General features: G+C 44.8%; 1 protein-coding gene across 2 annotated transcripts in view; it reads left to right on the forward strand.

Annotated features, from left to right (window-relative positions):
- The first annotated feature begins 542 nt into the window (after positions 1 to 542).
- The window catches only part of LOC147700700 (ribonuclease-like), a 50490-nt gene continuing 30234 nt past the window's right edge, over positions 543 to 20798 (forward strand). Inside the window, exon 1 of one of the 2 annotated variants that reach the window (XM_086929729.1) lies at positions 543 to 679. The gene's annotated coding sequence lies outside the window, so the exon portion shown is untranslated. Of the gene's footprint in view, positions 680 to 17846; positions 17906 to 20798 lie in introns of those variants that run through there. The other variant, XM_086929731.1, reaches the window with a different exon arrangement.

Below are 20798 nucleotides of genomic sequence, written 5' to 3' on the forward strand. Positions count from 1 at the left end.
ATGGTGTGTTTTCATTGGACGCTGGAAGGCCCTCTGAAAGAGCCTGTTACAATGGAAGGCTGGGATGCTGGGTCTTGTGCCCAACTAAGACTGCATGTGTTGTGGCCTCGAACCAGAGGTACCAGGCCAGGCTGCCCCTATCTATGTCCGCAGAGCAAAAGCACGAAGCATTACTGTTTGCACGGTTAGAAAGAATAAACACGGTCTGAAGAAACTGGTATGAAAGGTTATGACCTCTGGGTTATTACACATTCAGTAACATGGAGCCAAGTGTCACTCAAGGCTACAGAGCGAGCACTGAAATTCCACAATTATACTTTCACATCATAAAAGCAGTAATAGGGATTATTCCAAAAAAGAAAAGAAAAGAAAAAGTGCGAAAACAAATAGGCAATCCATGTTCACTTTTACTGATGGGTGTGCACTGCTGCGCACTTCAGTTTCGTTTCCTGTAAACTGAGCCATTGCATAATAATCAGGAAGGGAGTTTTTCCCAGCAGTATTTTGGCAGCAGCCGTGTGAAGGAGGTTGGAGTTCCGATCAATTGTGCAACCTGTTCCTGGAGGTGTGACAGGAAAAGGAGGATAAAAAGCCTCCAGCTGATGGGCTGAATTTGTGGAACCAGAGACTCGTCTTGTCTGCACCACAGAGACCTGCGCTGGTATTGAGTGAACCGTCGGTAAGTTGAAACAAGTTTGAGCTATTGACATTGTAAATGACAATGCCTTTATATTGGTTTTTAAAACAGATAAATAAAATACATTGTCATTTACAATGCCAATAGCTGAAACTTGCATTCATGCGAGACCTATTGCATTGCAAATGCTTGTTCTATAATGTGCTTATCCTGGATTCCCTATGTTTGAGTGTAGGATATTCACAAACATGATGCCTTTCAGTTTTCAGAAAACGTCAGTGACGCCTGTATCTAGAAGTGGTTTGAAGATGGTCCTCCTGTGGTTATTCCTTGGTAAAGCAGGGATAGGGGATTGTCTTCTTTGATCTGTAAATGTTAAAGCCTTGTTTACCGTCCTTGTGAAGTGCTTGTCTGTTGCACTCAATGGCCGAAAAGAGGAGTAATGCAACAGTCCTCGATTGCTCTGTAGAAAGCTCTGTTTTTTGTTGGATGCATCAATACCAGATTGCTTCAGGTGAGCTGAGGGCGAGTCTGTGTGTGGATTTGGGAGTTCTGACATGCATCTGATCGTTTGAGGGCATGTTAGTTTTTATTTTTAGTTGATGGGCTTTCTTTTGGGAAAAAAGTTTTGTAGTGAGGTATTGGCTTAAAGTCCTTCCACATGATTTGACTCTGAATCTCGAGAAGTGTGTTGATGATAACCCCCGATGGAACTCTGCTGGTACTGAGAGGATCTTGCAGCAAACAGCAAAGCAGGAAGGATGCGGGGAGCAGGGCAGACCTGGGTTTGCCAGAGCGGTTGGTGCACGTTGTGGGGAAGTCGGAAGGGCGAGATGGGCTTTCCCCATATTCTCAAGTACTTTTGCTCTGGAAGCATCCATTTTCCTCACCTGTACAAGATGCATTATAGAGCAAAAGTCTATCAAACCTGAAGATTTTCTGCACACAATCTGAAGCCTCAGCACTGCCTGACCTGCATCCAGAGATGGGATTTGCAACAATAAACGTTCACGTTTCTGGGATGTGACTGCAAATGTTTTGTGAATCATCCCCTAATGTGAATCTTTTGGAAAGAGTCAATACTTCCACTGCAGCTGCCTAATGCAACCAGCAAAATCTAGAGTAATATAATAAATATGGATAAACCCACCAATAAGCAACTCTAGGCATCTTCCAAAACAGGAACAAACTAGGATGGCATATAGGAGGTTCCTCGAAAAAAAGAATTCAAAGGCTTTCTTCCAAACACATAAATAACCACAGCGGAAGAGCGCAAAGTACAGACATAGCAATAGAAGCATCTCAGAAGACAGTCATTCACTAAAACACAGACGACACCATGACATCACATGAGTGCTAGGCAAGAGGCCCCACATACAATACAGGAGGCAGACCTCCAAGGTAACTGTCCCAGGGGGGGTTCCTCTTGTTGTTCCAGCCCTTCTATTCTGTTAGAGTTAGGAGTAAAGACAAACGTAGGGGCTTTGAGTAAGGACTTTAAAGAAGGTTTTATTGGGATGTAAGTCTTCTTCTGCATAACAGAAGTAGCAATCCGGTATGGGAAATCAGTCTTTCAAAGAGTTCAGCCAAATAAAGGTGGGGTTTGGGACACATCCGTCGTTTACACCAAAGGACCAATGGGGCTTCGGACTGGTTTCTTCTCCCCGTTGCAGAAAGGCGTTGCACGACAGGTCCACCGGCACCCAAAAGCAAAAAGACAGGCAAGAAGACTAAGGTTACTGGGACGTCCAATATGTACAGCTTTTAAGGAAGGGGGGTGAAGGAAGTCAAGTGCAAGTGAATCCTCTAACGTGGCGCAGTGCTCGTAGTGCTCGTGAGGGTAAGGGCACAAGGGATACAAGGTACTCTCCGAGGCAGTAACTATTCAGTATGGACGCTACCACGTCCAACCAACCCTGTTACCCGGCCCCGTACCTTGTCAAGCCACGTTCCTCCCTCGGGACCGTGGCAGGGCGAAGCGCCGGAACGTTGGCCTCCTGGCTTGTTGACCACAGCGGGGCACGTCTGTAGCTCGTCCTCCTTCCCGGTCTCACTCGCGTTGCTCCGTCCGGTCCGCAAACAGTCCTCCTCGAGGGAAACGCCGTCCGCCGAGGAAACAGTGCTTCCGCTTTTTGACGTTGCTCCGTAGAGAAGGGGCGTGGCTGACGTACTCGGCTCGTTCCAATTAAAGGAGCCGGGTCCCATTTCAGGAGGGGTCCAGTATTCGTCTTTCTTCTCGCTCCACTCGGTCTCGGGTAGCTGTGGGGACAATGTGCAAGGTGAGAGGGGAGCGGCGGACCACCACTCCAGATCATTACGGGGTTCACCCAGCACCCCGTCACATATCTCCCCCCCTGGCATCTCCCGATCGGGGAGAGGAAAGACCCTGGACAAAAAGTCTGCGTTCCCATTGTCTTTGCCCTTGCGATGCTGTACAGTGAATGAGTAGGGCTGGAGGGACAGAAACCACCGCAACACTCTAGAGTTCTGGCTACTGTTCTGGTGGATCCACCTCAAAGGGGCATGGTCAGTATGCAGAAAAAAATGGGCTCCCTCTAAATAGTACTTTAACTTGTCTACTGCCCACTTGATGGCCAATGCCTCCTTCTCGATAGTGGAATAGTTGCACTCCCGAGGAAACAATTTCCGGCTCACATATAGTATCGGGTGTTCAATCCCATCCTCACCCAACTGAGACAAGACTGCTCCTATTCCCACATTTGATGCGTCTGTCGCTAGAATGAAGGGTTTTGTATAGTCAGGAGACAGTAGGACTGGGGTAGTAGTCAATGAGGTTTTTAGGGAATGGAAGGCATTCAGAGCCTCCTGGGATGGCTGCGTGAACTTCCTGTTTGTGACTTCTTTCCGCAGGAGATCCGTTAGGGGAGCCGCGGTCTCTGCAAAGTTAGGAATGAACCTACGGTAGTAACCCACCAATCCTAGGAACGCCCTCAGGTCTCTTTTTGTTGCTGGGAAAGGCACCCTCTCTATTGCCCTGATTTTCTCAGTTTGAGGAGCGATGGCCCCGTCTCCCAGAACGTATCCTAGGTAGTTAACTTTGGTGAAGGCTGCCCTTGATTTTTTTGCATTAATATGCAATCCTGCTCCCCGTAATGCTGACAGTATAGTCTGCAAGTGTCTCAAGTGTTCGTGCCAACTAGTGCTGTATATGACAATGTCATCTAGGTACGCTGAGCTGAAACTGGTATATGGCCGCAGTACTTGGTTCATGAGACGTTGAAACGTCGCTGGTGCTCCATGTAGGCCAAAGGGGAGAACTGTAAATTCAAATGATCCTTCATCTGTCACAAAGGCGGTCTTCTTCCGATCTTCCTCACGAAGAGGCACCTGCCAATACCCCTTCGTGAGGTCAATAGTAGTGATATAACGGGTGTCTCCTATCTTCTCCACCAACTCATCCACCCTGGGTATCGGGTAAGTGTCGAAGTGGGACACCGAGTTTAGGGCCCTGAAATCCATGCAGAATCTCTTCGAGCCATCCGGTTTGGGGATCATAACGATCGGAGAAGACCAAGGACTCTGGGATGGTCTTATTACCCCCAAGTGGAGCATTTCAGAAACTTCCTTCCGAACGGCTTCTCGGCGAGCGGCTGGAATTCTATAGGGCCGTTGCTTCACTATCTTCCCTGGTAATGTTTCGATCTTATGTTCCACTAGAGTGGTTCTTCCAGGAGTATCCGAAAATACGTCTGAAAAGGGGGTCAACATTTCCTGTAGCTCTTCTTTCTGTCTTTGGGATAGCTCGTTATTCACAACCAACTGTGGTAATGAGGACGGTACCGGGTCTGCGGGTACGACCACATGGCTGTCTTGAGGCGGAGCCCCCAACCACTCCTTGAGTAGGTTGATATGGTATGTTTGTGTTTTCTTCGGAGATATCTGCAACCTGTAGGTGGTTTGTCCAATGGCTTCAATCACTTGATAGGGTCCTTTCCATTCATTTTTGGAACTGTTACTTATTGATGGAAGAAGTACCAGAGCCCATTTTCCTACCGCTATTTTGCGGAGCTTCTTCCCCTTGTCATAGTTCGCTTTGATTCGCTCTTGTTGCCGGTCGAGGGAGGAATGAGCCAACTCCCTCAATTTACCCAGTTTGTTTCTTAGTTGTGTGGTATACTCCAACATTCCTTTCTTCTCCAACTCTTCCTCTGTTTCCCATAGTTCTTTAGTCATTTCTAACAGCGACCGGGGAACCCGACCATACAGCAATTCAAACGACGAGCAGCCTAGACTGCTCTGTTTTTGGGACCTGATCACAAAAAGGGCTAAGGGTAGTAGCCTGTCCCAGGATGGACCTTCTGCAGACAGCATTTTTTTTAGGGTTACTTTAAGGGTCTGATTGTATCTTTCTACGAGGCCATCCGTCTGGGGGTTGTAAACCGATGTTTTCAGGTGTTTTACTTTTAAGAGCTGGCACACCTCCTTCATTAACTTCGACGTAAAGGGGGTCCCCTGGTCTGTGAGGACCTCTTTTGGAAAACCCACCCGGGAAAACAGTTCTACAAACTTCTCTGCAATGGCTGACGTCGTAGTGGTACGTAGTGGAAATGCTACCACAAACCTGGTGGCATAATCTACCACCACCAAAGCATAGAGATGCCCTCGGGGAGTTTTCGGCAGAGGACCGATAAGGTCCATGCCCACTCTTTCGAACGGCGTTCCTATGATGGGCATCCTCTGGAGGGGGGCGGCCGTTGGTCGTTGCGTGTTCCTCCTTTGACATATCTCACACTTTGCACAGTAATCCTGTACGTCCTTATAAATGCCGGGCCAAAATAAATGACGGAGGATGACATCAGTGGTTTTTTCCTTGCCTGTGTGACCGGCTGTTAGATGGGCATGGGCAAAGAACAACACCTGTTCTCTAAAGGACGTCGGTACTAGCAACTGTAGATCCCCCTCATTCTGAGCTTGTCGATACAGCAATTCTTTTTTTATCAAGAATCTGGGAAATGGCTGGTTCTAGTTTCCTTCATTAGCGTGAGCGGATTCCCAGGCATTATACAAGGTTCGGTCTTCAGCCTGTGCAAAGCGGAAGCTTTTGTCCGCAACCCAGGGGTCGGGAGAGAGACTAACGTTTTTTGGAGATTGATTCGTGTTTAAGGTTTCTTTAAAAAGGGAGAGGAATTCAGGGTTATCGGTACCAAGTATCATGTCCTCGGGTAGAGAGTCCACCACCCCCACCCGGACCTTACAGGGATCTCTTTGGGGCAAGTACAGAGTTAATTCAGCTACAGGGTAGGGTTTCACGTCGCCATGGACGCAGCGTATATACACTGTGGCTGGGGTAGAGATTTGTTCCGGTTTAACAAAGCGGTCCTGGACGACCGACTGTCGGCACCCGGAGTCTAAGAGAGCTTTCACTAGGAGACCGTTCACCTTCATACTCACATAAAAGGCGCTACCAAGCTCCGCTGAATACATCACGGTCCTTGGTAGATAGCCCACTTCCATGGGTTCTTCTGGAGGTTTTTTCCGTGGGTACATCCTGGCGATGTGGCCCCACTCTCCACATTCAAAACACTGGGGCCCTCTGTTCAAGGGGGAGATCATTCCAGCAGGATGGGACCGAACTGCTTCGGTCTTTACTGGGGGTTTCTTGTCAGGTTTTGACGGTACCATCAGTTTTTGAGACTTTTCTGTTTTGTCAGTATCCCAAACTACAGTCCGAGGTTGTGCTCTGGAGAAGTGTGACGCCATTTCAATTGCTCGGTTTACGTCCAGATCAGCATGTTGACGTAACCATCGTTGTGTGGCATAAGGCAGAGCCTCCATAAACTGCTCCAGGTATATCTTGTTTAGGATTTCTTCCTTCGTACACATCTCCGGTCTTAGCCACTTGTTGGCGGCCATTCTCAGTCTAAAGAAAAGGGTCTTTGGATTCTCTCCAGGTGCTCCTCTCTCTTTACGGAATTTTACTCGGTATGCCTCTTGGTCTAAACCCAAATGGTCAAGAATGACTTCTTTAATGGTTGTGTAGGCTGTATTCCCCAAGGGATTTGCGGCCTGATAAGCGGATTGGGCCTCCCCCGTGAGAAGAGGAGCAAGGAAAAACGGCCACTTCTCTTCAGGCCATCCCATAGCCCGGGCCACCCTCTCAAAATTGAGTAGAAAAGCATCGGGATCCTCTCCTGGTATGTATTTTTGTAGAGCCACTCCGCTATGATGAGGGGTGATCTGACGCACTTCCCCTGATATGATTTGGGTAGGAGGCGGTATTGTCTTAAGGCCTTCGAGTTGGGCGGATACTGTGGACTTAATTAATTCCCTGTCTGCTTGCGCACATTGGATCTGTTGCTGTACTGCCCACTCGAGCTTCTCTTGGCCTTTAATGATATGATCTATGAGGGCTTCCATCTCTTTTTGGCAGATGGATGATGTTTCTGATCCCACTTCTGACACCAGTTGTCCCAGGGGGGGTTCCTCTTGTTGTTCCAGCCCTTCTATTCTGTCAGAGTTAGGAGTAAAGACAAACGTAGGGGCTTTGAGTAAGGACTTTAAAGAAGGTTTTATTGGGATGTAAGTCTTCTTCTGCATAACAGAAGTAGCAATCCGGTATGGGAAATCAGTCTTTCAAAGAGTTCAGCCAAATAAAGGTGGGGTTTGGGACACATCCGTCGTTTACACCAAAGGACCAATGGGGCTTCGGACTGGTTTCTTCTCCCCGTTGCAGAAAGGCGTTGCACGACAGGTCCACCGGCGCCCAAAAGCAAAAAGACAGGCAAGAAGACTAAGGTTACTGGGACGTCCAATATGTACAGCTTTTAAGGAAGGGGGGTGAAGGAAGTCAAGTGCAAGTGAATCCTCTAACGTGGCGCAGTGCTCGTAGTGCTCGTGAGGGTAAGGGCACAAGGGATACAAGGTACTCTCCGAGGCGGTAACTATTCAGTATGGACGCTACCACGTCCAACCCACCCTGCTACCCGGCCCCGTACCTTGTCAAGCCACGTTCCTCCCTCGGGACCGTGGCAGGGCGAAGCGCCGGAACGTTGGCCTCCTGGCTTGTCGACCACAGCGGGGCACGTCTGTAGCTCGTCCTCCTTCCCGGTCTCACTCGCGTTGCTCCGTCCGGTCCGCAAACAGTCCTCCTCGAGGGAAACGCCGTCCGCCGAGGAAACAGTGCTTCCGCTTTTTGACGTTGCTCCGTAGAGAAGGGGCGTGGCTGACGTACTCGGCTCGTTCCAATTAAAGGAGCCGGGTCCCATTTCAGGAGGGGTCCAGTATTCGTCTTTCTTCTCGCTCCACTCGGTCTCGGGTAGCTGTGGGGACAATGTGCAAGGTGAGAGGGGAGCGGCGGACCACCACTCCAGATCATTACGGGGTTCACCCAGCACCCCGTCACAGTAACATAGCCACAAGTGGACATTACAAGTAGTGGGTTGATGGTCACAGTCGCACAAAATATATATGGGACCTACAGAGTAACTTCAACCAACTAAACCTGCAAGTTTTCACTCTCTCTCTCTCTCTCTCTCTCTCTCTCTCTCTCTCTCTCTCTCTCTCTCTCTTTCTCTCTCTCTCTCTTTTTCTCACTCTCTCTTTTTCTCTCACTCTCTCTCTCACTCTCTCTTTCTCCCTCTCTCTCTCTCTCATATTCCCTTCATTACTCTTAAGCTCTGCAAAACAGGATAAGAGCACCTATGTAATCACACATGCCAACAATAGGATTGACACACAGTTATGTTTAGAAGTACCACATTGATGACACCAAGCACCCCTATACAATGTAGCATACTACTCATCTGATAATGTCCTTCGGCACCCTGTAAGCAACATACAGCACTAAACAAATGTACTTACAATTACAAGTGGACAAAAGAAGGTAGGACTGGTGAAGAAATACCTCCCTAATAAAACAGATCCACGAAATTCACAGCAGGCACCATCCCAAAGACAAAGTATGGGGGGGGGGGGTAGATAGGCGAGAAATTAATAATCAAGAAGGCGGACTCAAAATAGTTTCTGATGACCTCAAATCACATGAAATGCAAGGGGCCTTGGTAGACCAACTCCACACCAAAGCAGTCCTCCCAGGAAACCGTGCAGAGGGGAAACCGCACGAGACAAAGAGGGGCTTTGGAAGACAGAAGAGCACAAAACGAAGGCAGGGCGAAAGTGAGAGCAGCTAGAGAGGGCGCGGTTTTAAGTAGACAGGCAGAGCTCAAAGTAGGTCCCCCCGGAACCTAATGTGACAAAAGCAGCGAGGTTCCAGACAGGGGCTACAAAACAAGCCAGACTGTCACAACCAACCAACTTAATAGCCTACATATTACTAGATTTAAGTCTCTGGTCACTTATAGCAGATATGATAGTAGTCAATATTATAGACAGCAGTGGAAATGTGCCTGTCGCTTGGGAAGGCACCGGTAGATACTATTGTTCCCATAGTAATTTCTTTGAAATTGACAAATAATCGTAGGGTTGTAAAGTGGACCAATATCATTGAAAATGTATTCTGACATTTATAAAGCACTAGTCAATAAATTTGATTCTGTTGGCCTAACTATGCACCCTATGGGGAGTGCGACCAGCCTTATCACCAAAAATTAGAAATTATTTGGAACTTTACAACTCCTATTTACTAAGCAGATTAGGAAGCTTCAAACCAGATCTACGTCTCACCCTTGGTTCTCACTTGCTTGCAGATATGCAGAGGGAAATGTGATGAACGCTATCAAAGTAGTCTCCAAATTGGAAGTAATCTTGGCAAGGTGGACGTTCAAACATTGTTTGTTAAAGCTAAAAAATATTGGGAGGACTCTCAATGGTCACATGTGCTAGAAGTCATGGGGAAAGAGAACTACAGAACCATTTGGAGGTTGGTTGTGGTGGGCAACGGTTATGATAAATCATGGAGAGAGACAGGTATGGGTTTTAGCGCCCACCCTAGAGTTGTTTTTTATCAATGGGGTAGTAGGCTTCCTCGATAGGGATAGGTGCGAAGCCCCAAAAGTCGGGGAGAGAAGAATGCAAGCACTGCTCCTCGCTGATGATACGCTACTAGTATCAAAGTCCCTACAAGGTCGCCAACAGCTACTAAACGATTTTTAACTCTTCTGTGATGAGCGTGGCCTGGAATTCAATGAGGCAAAAACAAAATATATTTTCTTTTCCAAAGGGATTTCGAAGCCCTCTAAGATATATATGCGTGTAAGGAACTGTGCACTAGAACTAGTCTCTGTTTTTTACTATTTGTGGATCTGTTTAACTCTAAACCTATGCTGGGCACCCCATATTGAGAAAACACAGTTGTCCCTAATGCAGCAAACCGCCCACATAAGCAAGATTCCTGAAAACACGGTGTCTAGGAAAGTGGCCCCAGGATTAGAAATATATAACATAAAAGCCTTAGTCGCTATTTTATATGGAGAAGAACTGTGGGGTAGCGGGAACACTGATTATCTTACTGTTATAGAGCATTGCTTTGTAAGATCACTTTTTAATCTACCAGCCATTACGCCCATGACTGCAATTTACCTGGATCTGGCCTTAAGAAAATTGGCCCACTGGTTTAAAAGCATTTAATGTTCTGGCATCGCCGATGGACAATTGAGGAGTGTGCCCCCTACAGAGTGGTGATTAGGGACCTTCTGACACAGCCCAAGATTATTACAATCCCCTGCATTAGTTCTCTGAGAGATACGTTGAGGAAATTAGGGATGGAGGTTTATTGGTCAAGTTCTGAGGAGTTGCTTTCAATTCTGAAGTGAAGGGTCAAAACCCTCTATTGGAAGTCCATCCTGGTGAAAGATGTGACAAATCCGGTGGGCACTCTGACCCAGGAGATTATGAACTTTAAACCTTTTCCATTGCTTGAGGAAACAATCAAATTGTTGCTCCCCTCGCACGTAAACTATTCCGCCAATTCAGATATAAGTCCCATCATAACTAAACTATTTTGTAATAAGTGGTGCACTAATAATTCCTCTGATGATGAATGTCCAGCTTGTAAAGCAAGCCCCAAATCCCTAGTCCATCTTTTATTCTACTGCCCCCTTTATAAGACCTTGAGGAGAAAGTGAATAATCCCCTTGTGTAGGCTTTTCGTGCCTAGCACACTACCTCAATGTTCTGAGAATTCTCTCTACAGGCACCCATAGAGGAATAGTCTTTGGCTTAGATACATTTTTTTAGCTCTATGGATCAAATGCTCAAAATGTATAATAATGTTTATTGCATTTTTAACTGCATATATGAAAGAGATGCTATTTCTGAATGGCTCTTATGTTTTATGGCTTTTTAACTTGCTTCTTTTTCAATGTACTTTTTAAGATCCTTAAAATAATCAGGTTATGATGATTATGGCTGTGGTAGCTCTACCCCTGAAGTGTTTGTCTCAGCAGAATTCTGGGTTGAATGCTTTAAAACTATATCCAGCAAGGGTTTAAATGGTTGTCTATGCCCCACTTCAAGTAAAGGTTCAACAATGTTCATTTTCTTGGGTCCATGTTACTCAAAGCCCAAGAAGGATCACCCATTATCATTTACCATGGATGAAATTAGAGATGCCCTCCTTCACATGAAGAGAAAGCTCTGGGCCCAGACAGTATCCCCGTGGATTTAATACACTCACAGCCCAACATCTGGCTCCCTTACTTGAACATGGTCACAAATGTCTTTGTTCATGGGATGGAAAAAGAAACATTGCAAAGTACAATAATAATTCTTATCCAAAAGAAAAAAGGACTGAAAGACATCCCTGCAAATTATAGGCCCATTAGTTGTATAGTTTGCACCTAGAAGATCTTTTGTTGCCAAGTCATAATTAGGATTCTGGAGTGGATGTCTGATCAGAATGTCCTATCACACTTTCAGTCCGGCTTAAGGGAGAAGATCAGAAGATGGTCCAGATATTCAGCTTTATGATCCCGTGCTTGGTAAAGGTAAAGAGATTCAACTACCTGAGATTCAAACTATCAATGAAATCTCACTTGGAACCTACAGTTACATAAAAGAAACACTCTCTTGTCCCATAGGTCAGTGGTAATCACCAGGAAACATAAAACAACATTTAATAGAGCATTTCTCCCAGCCATTGAGGTGTACTGAGCAGAGGCAGCAGCCTCAACTTCATATGCTCTGTGGATGTGGCATGGCTGCAGGATCGACACTTTGGCAACTCCATTCCTTTAACAGCTAATAAAGACTCAACTATGTCATCATTGTAGAGTATGTTCTCAGCAAGGAAAGAGGCAGGAGAGTTGTGTTTACTGTGCCCTGTGTACATCTTGATAAGCCCTGTGTTTCCCTACTTGCTTTATATTGTACCATGCAAAAGTGAAGTATTGGGAAACTGACTGAATTGGAGCCGTGGTAAGGTAAACATGTCAGTGGCTGTGTATGGATACCTACCTTCCATGGTTCACTACCTCACTATGCAAGTAGCCATTGAATTATTTTCTCTACACTTCTTCTATTGCCTTTTCAATACCTTTATCCACCATCAGAACATGGAGGTGTTCTGTTCCCTAAACCTATTGGTGGACGTAACATAAGCCTCTTTGTCATGGAGTACCTTGTGTGTCAAAAACATAAATTCTTGACTAGTTTTGAAGAGTTTGTAGGGAACCTATGTATACAACATAATCACAACCTTGATTTACCACAAGAACCAGAGTAAGTGTAAAGTGTCCTACACATGTCCAGTGGGAATCATTCAAAAACACTTCTACTTTTAAACTCAATTAGTATCTTCACACTTCTAAAGCAAATGTAAAAGTGTCAGTGAATGAGTCCCACAGAACCATTGTTTGTCTTATTACTGTAGGCAATATTGCCCCAGATGTTTCCTTAATTTCAAAGGTAGATATTTCACTTAATGTGAGGACTGTATGCCTTGGAAGGCATTTTTTGACACCTCCAGCTTTCATCAATAAACTAGAATGAGTTGAATTTAGCACTTTGACTGTGCTGAGCCACATGAAGGACACGTTTTCTTGAACTTCTGGAAGCTAGTGACAGAAGGATTTAGTTCAGGTTGACTTGACAAGTTTACAGGATTAGTTAGTATTTTCATGGGGACAGAGACATGATCGGGTAGGAAAAGATTAGACTAGTTATGCTTTCACAGGGATATAAACATATGTAGAAAACAGATACTAAAAGTATTAGAGATCAAATTCATCATTTCATCTTCACCTACGCACTCAAACCCATTGGCACTGCACTGACCCTGAGACTAAATTAGTCCCTCACTCAACTAAGCAGCTTACTCCAAAAAATACAGAATGCAGCAGGCAGCCTCAACATCCCAACACACATGCACCAGGTACCTCACACAGCTTAACTTACTCACCATCCACAGCTCTTTTTAATCTCCTGACACACACATTCAAAGCCTTACACAGCACTGGCCCAGCATACCTCAAAACCTCTTCAGATTTTAGAAACATTTCAGACACTTTTGCTCTGCTGGACTCGTACTCACACAAATTTCATGCATACGCAACACTAGAACAAAGAGATATCACTTCTCCTAATTTGTTCTAAAAAGGCAGAATGATCTGCCTGGACACATATGCATAGTCTCTAAAATAATTGTATTCCACACAAAACTGAGTGCTTGGCTCTTCTACTAGGTTAATCCATGGATCAGCCCTTAATTACTGCTCCTGCGTTAGTGACAGGATACCCTCCCAGGAGATAGCGTGTTTTACCGAAATATTCATAACATTACAGAGAACTCCTCACACAACACTACACGTGTAGGGAAAACATTTGTCCAGCTTGCCATGTTCATCCCCCATCAGAACTTGGTAGATGATCAGTTTGATGTTTTACAAGTGCATTACACACATAGCACTGCACACAATCATGCTACATTCTCACTGACTACCCTGTGCGTCCAAAACTACATTCTTTGTAGTTTATGATGTACTCTGTAGGGAACATTGGCAGCATTCCCCAGAATGTTTGCCTTAGTTTTAGAGATAGTTATACTCACTCAGTCTGAAGAACGTAGGACTCATAAGACATTCTCTGTCACACCCAACTTCCATCAACAAACCGGAAGGAGTTGAATTTACAAAAATGAGTGTGCTAAAGACGCATTTCAGACATGTCTTCCTGTGCCTAATGTGGCTTTCATGAGAGCCATTGGTAAAGGTTCACAATGCATGTGTTTGGTAATGTTATTGATGGAGGCAGGTATTTAACAGGTGGCAAAAATGTAGTCAAATTGTTTATTCATTTGTGAAGGTTGTGGATGCACCAAAGGTCAACATGTCTGCACATACTTGCTTATGGAGGTTTGATTGTGGTGTTTTTGTGTGCAAATGTGTTGATGACTGCGTGATAGGCTGTCTCGAATGGGGATTTCTGTCCTGTCGTGTATGAATGAGATGGGTCCAGTAATGGAGGTGGTATGTTGATGTGAGTGCCCTGATATGTTGGATTTTGCATGGCGATACTTGTGTATGGTGGGTGAATGGCGTGTGAGTGGACCATAAAGCAGTTGGTGCATTGACGTGGCTCTATGGCTCACCTTCAGTAGTCTTGGTTATAATATTAACATACTGTAATACATATTTGTGCTTTGAATGTAGAATTTCTGGAGGTGCTAAAACTATCCTGTGTAAATGGTGGATTAACTTTAAAAAAAATTGTACCATATTTATATCTATAGTGGTAAGGATACTCCATTGAAACAGCAACATAGTATTGTTACTGTGAAGATAATGGTCTGCCCACCCGATATGTATGCAGATGGACCATTGGTATAATTGTGGGGAAGACTGCTTCATATCTGGCATGGTTGCGCCCCTCCCATGTCCTGACTCACTAAAGGCCATCTGCGGCTGACCTCTATGCCTCCCTATCTAATTTAACTGTGAAGACATATAGATCAGTTTTCGCTGCACAATTCATCCTGGAAAACCATGGTGATATAGGGCAGTGAAAATGTTCTAATACCTATGTTCCAACTTGCTGTGGGATATAACTCCCATTGTGACAGTGGCATTTTTTTCTTTTTCAAAAAGAAATTCTGGCTTCAGGGCTTTGCTTTTTAACATAAAAAGAAATCATGAACGGATCCCTCATTTTGATGGAGTAGTGTGTAAAATATGAACAGGCTTTGACAGGAACGGCCGGAACAGCCACTTTCAATCAAACCAAGGTCAAGTGGAGTCTTCAATAGGTGATTTCCATTGACCTTGGTTTGAACTGTTTCGTTTTGGACACCAGACCCAGCGACATAAGTGGGGCAGTGTTTTTTCAATACCAGTGGGGTAATGCTGGGTGGTAGGAGTTTTGTAGATTACTGCAGATTCTGGAAGCTTCCATCACTTTCAAGGATGAATGCTGCAGGAAACTCTGAGCTTGGAAGAAGTCCTCGAAGCTGCGTATGCTGAAGAGAATACTGATCATTAAGCGACTGACATAGGGGACGGAGACTTCCAAAGTGCATCAGTTATGAGCTTGAAGAGTAAGCCAAAGTACAAGGCCACAGGATACAAGGCAATGTCTCCTCAGAAAAAGAAAAGTATTACATATGTGGACCGCCATTTCCAGATGAACCCAAATTCCTGCAGACAAATATGGTTTGGCTGTGGTATAGAGAACCATTTCATGACAACATGCGAGGCAAAGAGAAAAGTAAGACAAAATGGCTGACTGAACGCTACCTCAGCAACATTTGACGCGCTCCCACAAGGCCAAGAGATCCTGTCGACTGAGACAAATTGACAGCAAATGAAGTTGATCATCATCTAACTCATCAACAAAGAGTTCCCCAGCATCAGTTTCCAGTGAAAATGACAATAGTAACTGCTATGCCGATGCTTACTTAAAAAAGGCATGTACAGGAGGGACTCGTCAAATTTGAGGAAAAGTTCAAAGTGAAGAAAAGTTGACATGAAAAAGAATCAAAAACATTCAGACATTGTCCACAGATCACTTTAAGGCTAATTATGTGTTCAATATGGGTTCACAATTGACAGCGGTGCATCAATAAATATCATGTCTGAGGAGAAGTATCAAGAGTTGTATCCGTTATAACAACTTACAAAGTAAAAAACTAAAGTGTACCAAGGGCTGCCTCAATGCCTAAAAAGAGTCAAGATTTGTTTGTAGCCACGATGAAACAAGAAAATTGGGGTACAAGCACGTATTCACATACTGCAAGGGCCTGTTTGCTAAGCTTCACTGCTGCCGCTCCTGTGGGACTGATGTCAGTGAATTACTGTTGGAATGTGGTTTATTAATAGGGGTACGTAGGTACCTACCAAACAAAAATGTTCAGAGCAGGAGGGTCTGTGGGAAATTTTAAAGACCACATAGGATTTCTCCCCAATAATTTCTCACAAAACAGTACGAAATCCTTGGGTCTATTCAAATACATGATGAAAGTGTGCGGCAAGACACTACTGGATAATTACTGAAATATCAACACAGAACCAATGTCTATACACCACAGCAATAACTGTGGGCACTTTCCTTTTCAGGACGAAATCCCTCACTCACCAGTGGTAACATGCTTCATCATATGGGATTCTCCTCTCAAAGGAAGCCCCTAGTTCCTTTGAGGGCTACAACCACCTCTCTGAGAGGGAGGAGCTCAGGGATGTTTTAAAACTTAGTAGGATATTCTAAATCCACAAATGAAGAGAAAACAGTGTGAGTGAGGGCGCAGCTCAAAGAAAGAACACATGTGAGGAAGGTGAGTCTAAAACTAGCTAGAGAATGTAAAACTGTATTCTTTATTCCAATACACCCACTGCCAGGATTAAAAAACAGTGCACCACTGGTATGGATTTAAACCACATTGGTACGGTGGAAAAGGATGGTCACCATGTTTCTGCCTTAAAACCCACTAGTGGGCAGGGCTTTCACCAGAACCTATAATGATGTTGCTGCGTTACATGTGCAAGTGATTAAACAAAAAGGATCCACGAACATCCACTGTTCTCAGTCCGTCTGTTCCATAGGGAAGAATTACTTATAATAAGGAAGAAAGCCAAAAAAAAGAATTCATATAAACATTCATAGGAATGCTACACAAGGTGATATCAATAGTGGTTCTGTGAAGATAAGAAAAATAATAACAATAAAACTGCCTTACCCGCAACTGATGTGTAAGCAACCCCACCTCAGCTCAGGAAGGGGGCACCTAACATGCTAATCAGGATAGATATGAGAGGTTTCTGGGCCATAGCACCTTGGAACAAAGAATATTTAAACTGGGTGCACATTTACAACATATTGTATATTATGCAGCAAATTTCTCTCTAGGAGTAAGATTCCCCAACAAAGCTTCCCCAAGTTTGCTGCAGCATTGAGACTCAAGATAACCGCATCATCAGGGAGACCCCCGAACCCACTGCATGAGTGGGTTTGGGGGTCAGGTCTTCTGCAGAGGAGACACCATTCTACTTCAGCCGAGAGCCACATTCCTCTGTTGCAGTAACACTCTCAATTGTGATATAGCAGTAATTAGCCACATTCCCACTGAAGCAGTCAGAGCCCCAGTTTTGCTGCAGCTGAGAGCCACATCTCAGTGCAGCTCTTAGAAACCCTGATCCCTCAAGATGCAACAACACTGGAATGAGTTCAGTCCCACAGGAGCAACATACCTCACCCTTGATGGGTGACCCAAGGGTGCCTGTGGCCATGTCTGCTCTGTCTGCTGTACACTTCCATTTGAGGATGGTGTGTTTTCATAGGACGATGGAAGACCCTCTGAAAGAGCCTGTTCCAATAGAAGGCTGGGATGCCGGGTCTTGTGCCCAACTAAGACTGCATGTGTTGTGGCCTCGAACCAGCGGTACCAGGCAAGGTTGCCCGCCATCTATGTCCAAATAGCAAAAGCTAACATGTCAGTAACATGGAGCCAAGTGTCACTCAATGCTACAGAGCGAGCAGTGAAACTCCACAATTATACTTTCACATCAAAAAAGCAGTAATAGGGATTATTCCCCCCCAAAAAAGAAAAGAAAAAATGCGAAAACAAATAGACCCTCCATGTTCACTTTGACTGATGCTGGTGCACTCCTGTGCTTTGCTGTGCACTTCAGTTTCGTTTCCTGTAAACTGAGCAATTGCATAATAATCAGGAAGGGAGTTTTTCCCAACAGCACTTTGGCAGCAGCCCAGTAAAGGTTGGATTTCCGATCAATTGCGCAGCCTCTTCCCGGAGGCGTGACAGGAAAAGGAGGATAAAAAGCCCCCAGCTGTGGCGGGGCTTTGAGGCAGCAGAGACCCGTCTTGTCTGCACCACAGAGACCTGCGCTGGCGTTGAGTGAACCGTCGGTAAGTTGAAACAAGTTTGAGCTATTGACATTGTAAATGACAGTGCCTTTATTTTGGTTTTTAAAACTGATGAATAAAAGGCATTGTCATTTACAATGCCATTAGCTTAAACTCGCATACATGCGAGACCTATTTATTGCATTGCAAATGCTTGTTCTATAATGTGCTTATCCTGGGATCCCCATGTTTGAGTGTAGGATATTCACAAACCTGATGCCTTTCACTTCTGAGAAAACGTCAGTGACGTCTGTATCTAGAAGTGGTTTGAAGACGGTCCTTCTGTGGTTATTCCTTGGTAAAGCAGGGATGGGGGATTGTCTTCTTTGATCTGTAACTGTTAAGGGCTTGTTTACCGTCCTTGTGAAGTGCTTGTTTGTTGCACTCAATAGCCGAAAAGAGGAGTAATGCAACAGTCCTCGATTGCTCTGTGGAAAGCCCTGTTTTTGTGGATGCATCAATATCAGATTGCTTTAGGTGACCTGATGATGAGTCTGTGTGTGGATTTGGGAGTTCTGGCATGCATCTGGTCGTTTGAGGGCATGTTAGTTTTTATTTTTATTTTATGTTGTCTGTGGGCTCTTGAGAGCGCCATGGTGCACAGGGCTTTCTTTTTGGAATTTTTTTTGTTTTGAGCTATTGGCTTAAAGTCCTTCCATATGCTCTGAATATCGAGAAGTGTGTTGCTGATAACCCCCCGATGGAAGTCTGCTGGTACTGATAAGATCTTGCAGCAAACAGCAAAGCAGGAAGGATGCGGGGAGCAGGGCGGACTTGGGTTTGCCAGAGCGGTTGGTGCACGTTGTGGGGAAGTCGGAAGGGCGAGATGGGCTTTCTCCATATTCTCAGGTGCTTTTGCTCTGGAAGCATCCATTTTCCTCACCTGTACAAGATGCATTATAGAGCAAAAGTCTATCAAACCTGAAGATTTTCTGCACTTGTGCGTGGATTTCGCAATCTAAAGCCTCAGCAAAGCCCGGCGTGAATCCAGAGATGGAATTTGCAACAATAACCTTTCACGTTTCTGGGATGTGACTGCAAATGTTTTGTGAATCAACCCCTAACGTGAATCTTTTGGAAAGAGTCAATACTTCCACTGCAGCTGCTTAATGCAACCAGCAAAATCCACAGTAGAAGCATCTCAGAAGACAGTCGTTCACTAAAACACAGACGACACCATGACATCACATGAGTGCTAGGCGAGAAGCATCACATACAATACAGGAGTACAGGAGGCAGACCTCCAAGGTAACATAGCCATAAGTGGAAATTACAAGTAGTGGGTTGATGCTCACGGTCACTCAAAATATATATGAAACCTACAGAGTAACTTCAACCAACTAAATCTGCAAGTTCTCTCTCTCTCTCTCTCTCTCTCTCTCTCTCTCTCTCTCTCTCTCTCTCTCTCTCTCTCTCTCTCTCTCTCTCACTCATATTCCCTTCATCCCTCTTAAGCTCTGCAAAACAGGATAAGAGCACCTATGTGATCACACATGCCAACAATAGGATTTAATTAGAAGTGAAGCTAGAGGGTCTCTAGTCTCATCCCTTTTAAGGCACACAAATTATTGTCTTTCCTTTGGAAAAAGACTTCCACTCCGTTTTTTCAAGTGTATAAATGTCTTTTTTTATTCCTTTGAATTTAACACATGGTTTTCAGTTTCATTTCACTTAAACATGAGTTGTGACCATATATATCTCAGGCTATGTCGTTTTAACGTATCCAATGCATTTCCGGCATTACATTCATGCCCTTCATCAGGGAATCGACACTGCAAATATAACATAATCACAGTTACTATAGGATTTATCTTAAACCTACAGATAGGAACAATATGTTACTCCACTCGAGTTTCCATGAACCCAACTTGATAAGAAATTTACCGTTTTCTCAAATGGCCAGAGTAAAAAGAATCATCTCTGACGAACACAACCTTAACCCCAGACTCAATGAAATAACCAACAAATTCATTGATAGAGGGTACCCTCAGACACTGGTTGAAGAATCCAAAGGGAAGATCAACAAAATCAGGGATGAGACTAGAGACCCTCTAGCTTCACTTCTAATTGCATTTTAGAGACGCCGTTGGACCCTCGACGTCACCTTTAGGAGCACCTTAATACTTAACTAAAAATCTTTGTTAAACAATCCAACAAACGAGCTGTGCATCTATCCGCATCACATTGTATTAACAATAGGATTTACACACAGTTATGATTAGAAGAACAACATTGAAGAGGTGGGGCGCCGCGGCCAGGGCGACTGACGCTGGACGCTGGGGATCACGGTTCAATCCCCCTCACCAGCAGCAGGGGTCTGCTCAGCACAATGTGACTCTGGGCAGTAGCTTGCTTAATCTTCCCGACGGCCCCCAGCGCTGGGAAACCAACGGGTAGCTGTGCGCTTTACAAATGCAGGATTATTATTATCATTATTGATGACACCAAGCACTCCTATACCATGTAGCATACTACTCATCTGATAATGTCCTTCCTTGACCCTGTAAGCAACATACAACACTATACAAATGTACTTACAATTACAAGTGGACAAAAGAAGGTAGGACTGGTGAAGAAATACCTCCCTAATAAAACAGATCCACGAAGTTCACAGCAGGCACCATCCCAAAGACAAAGTATGAGGGGGGGGTAGATAGGCGAGAAATGAATAATCAAGAAGGCGGACTCAAAATTGTTTCTGATTACCTCAAATCACATGAAATGCAAGGGGCCTTGGTAGACAAACTCCACACCAAAGCAGTCCTCCCAGGAAACCGTGCAGAGTGGAAACCGCACGAGACAAAGAGGGGCTTTGGAAGACAGAAGAGCACAAAAAGTAGGCAGGGCGAAAGTGAGAGAAGCTAATAATGCACAGCCACTGGGAAGCCAAGATGTA

The sequence above is a fragment of the Lissotriton vulgaris genome, chromosome 7 (assembly GCF_964263255.1).
Source record: "Lissotriton vulgaris chromosome 7, aLisVul1.2, whole genome shotgun sequence".
Lineage (NCBI taxonomy): Eukaryota > Metazoa > Chordata > Amphibia > Caudata > Salamandridae > Lissotriton > Lissotriton vulgaris.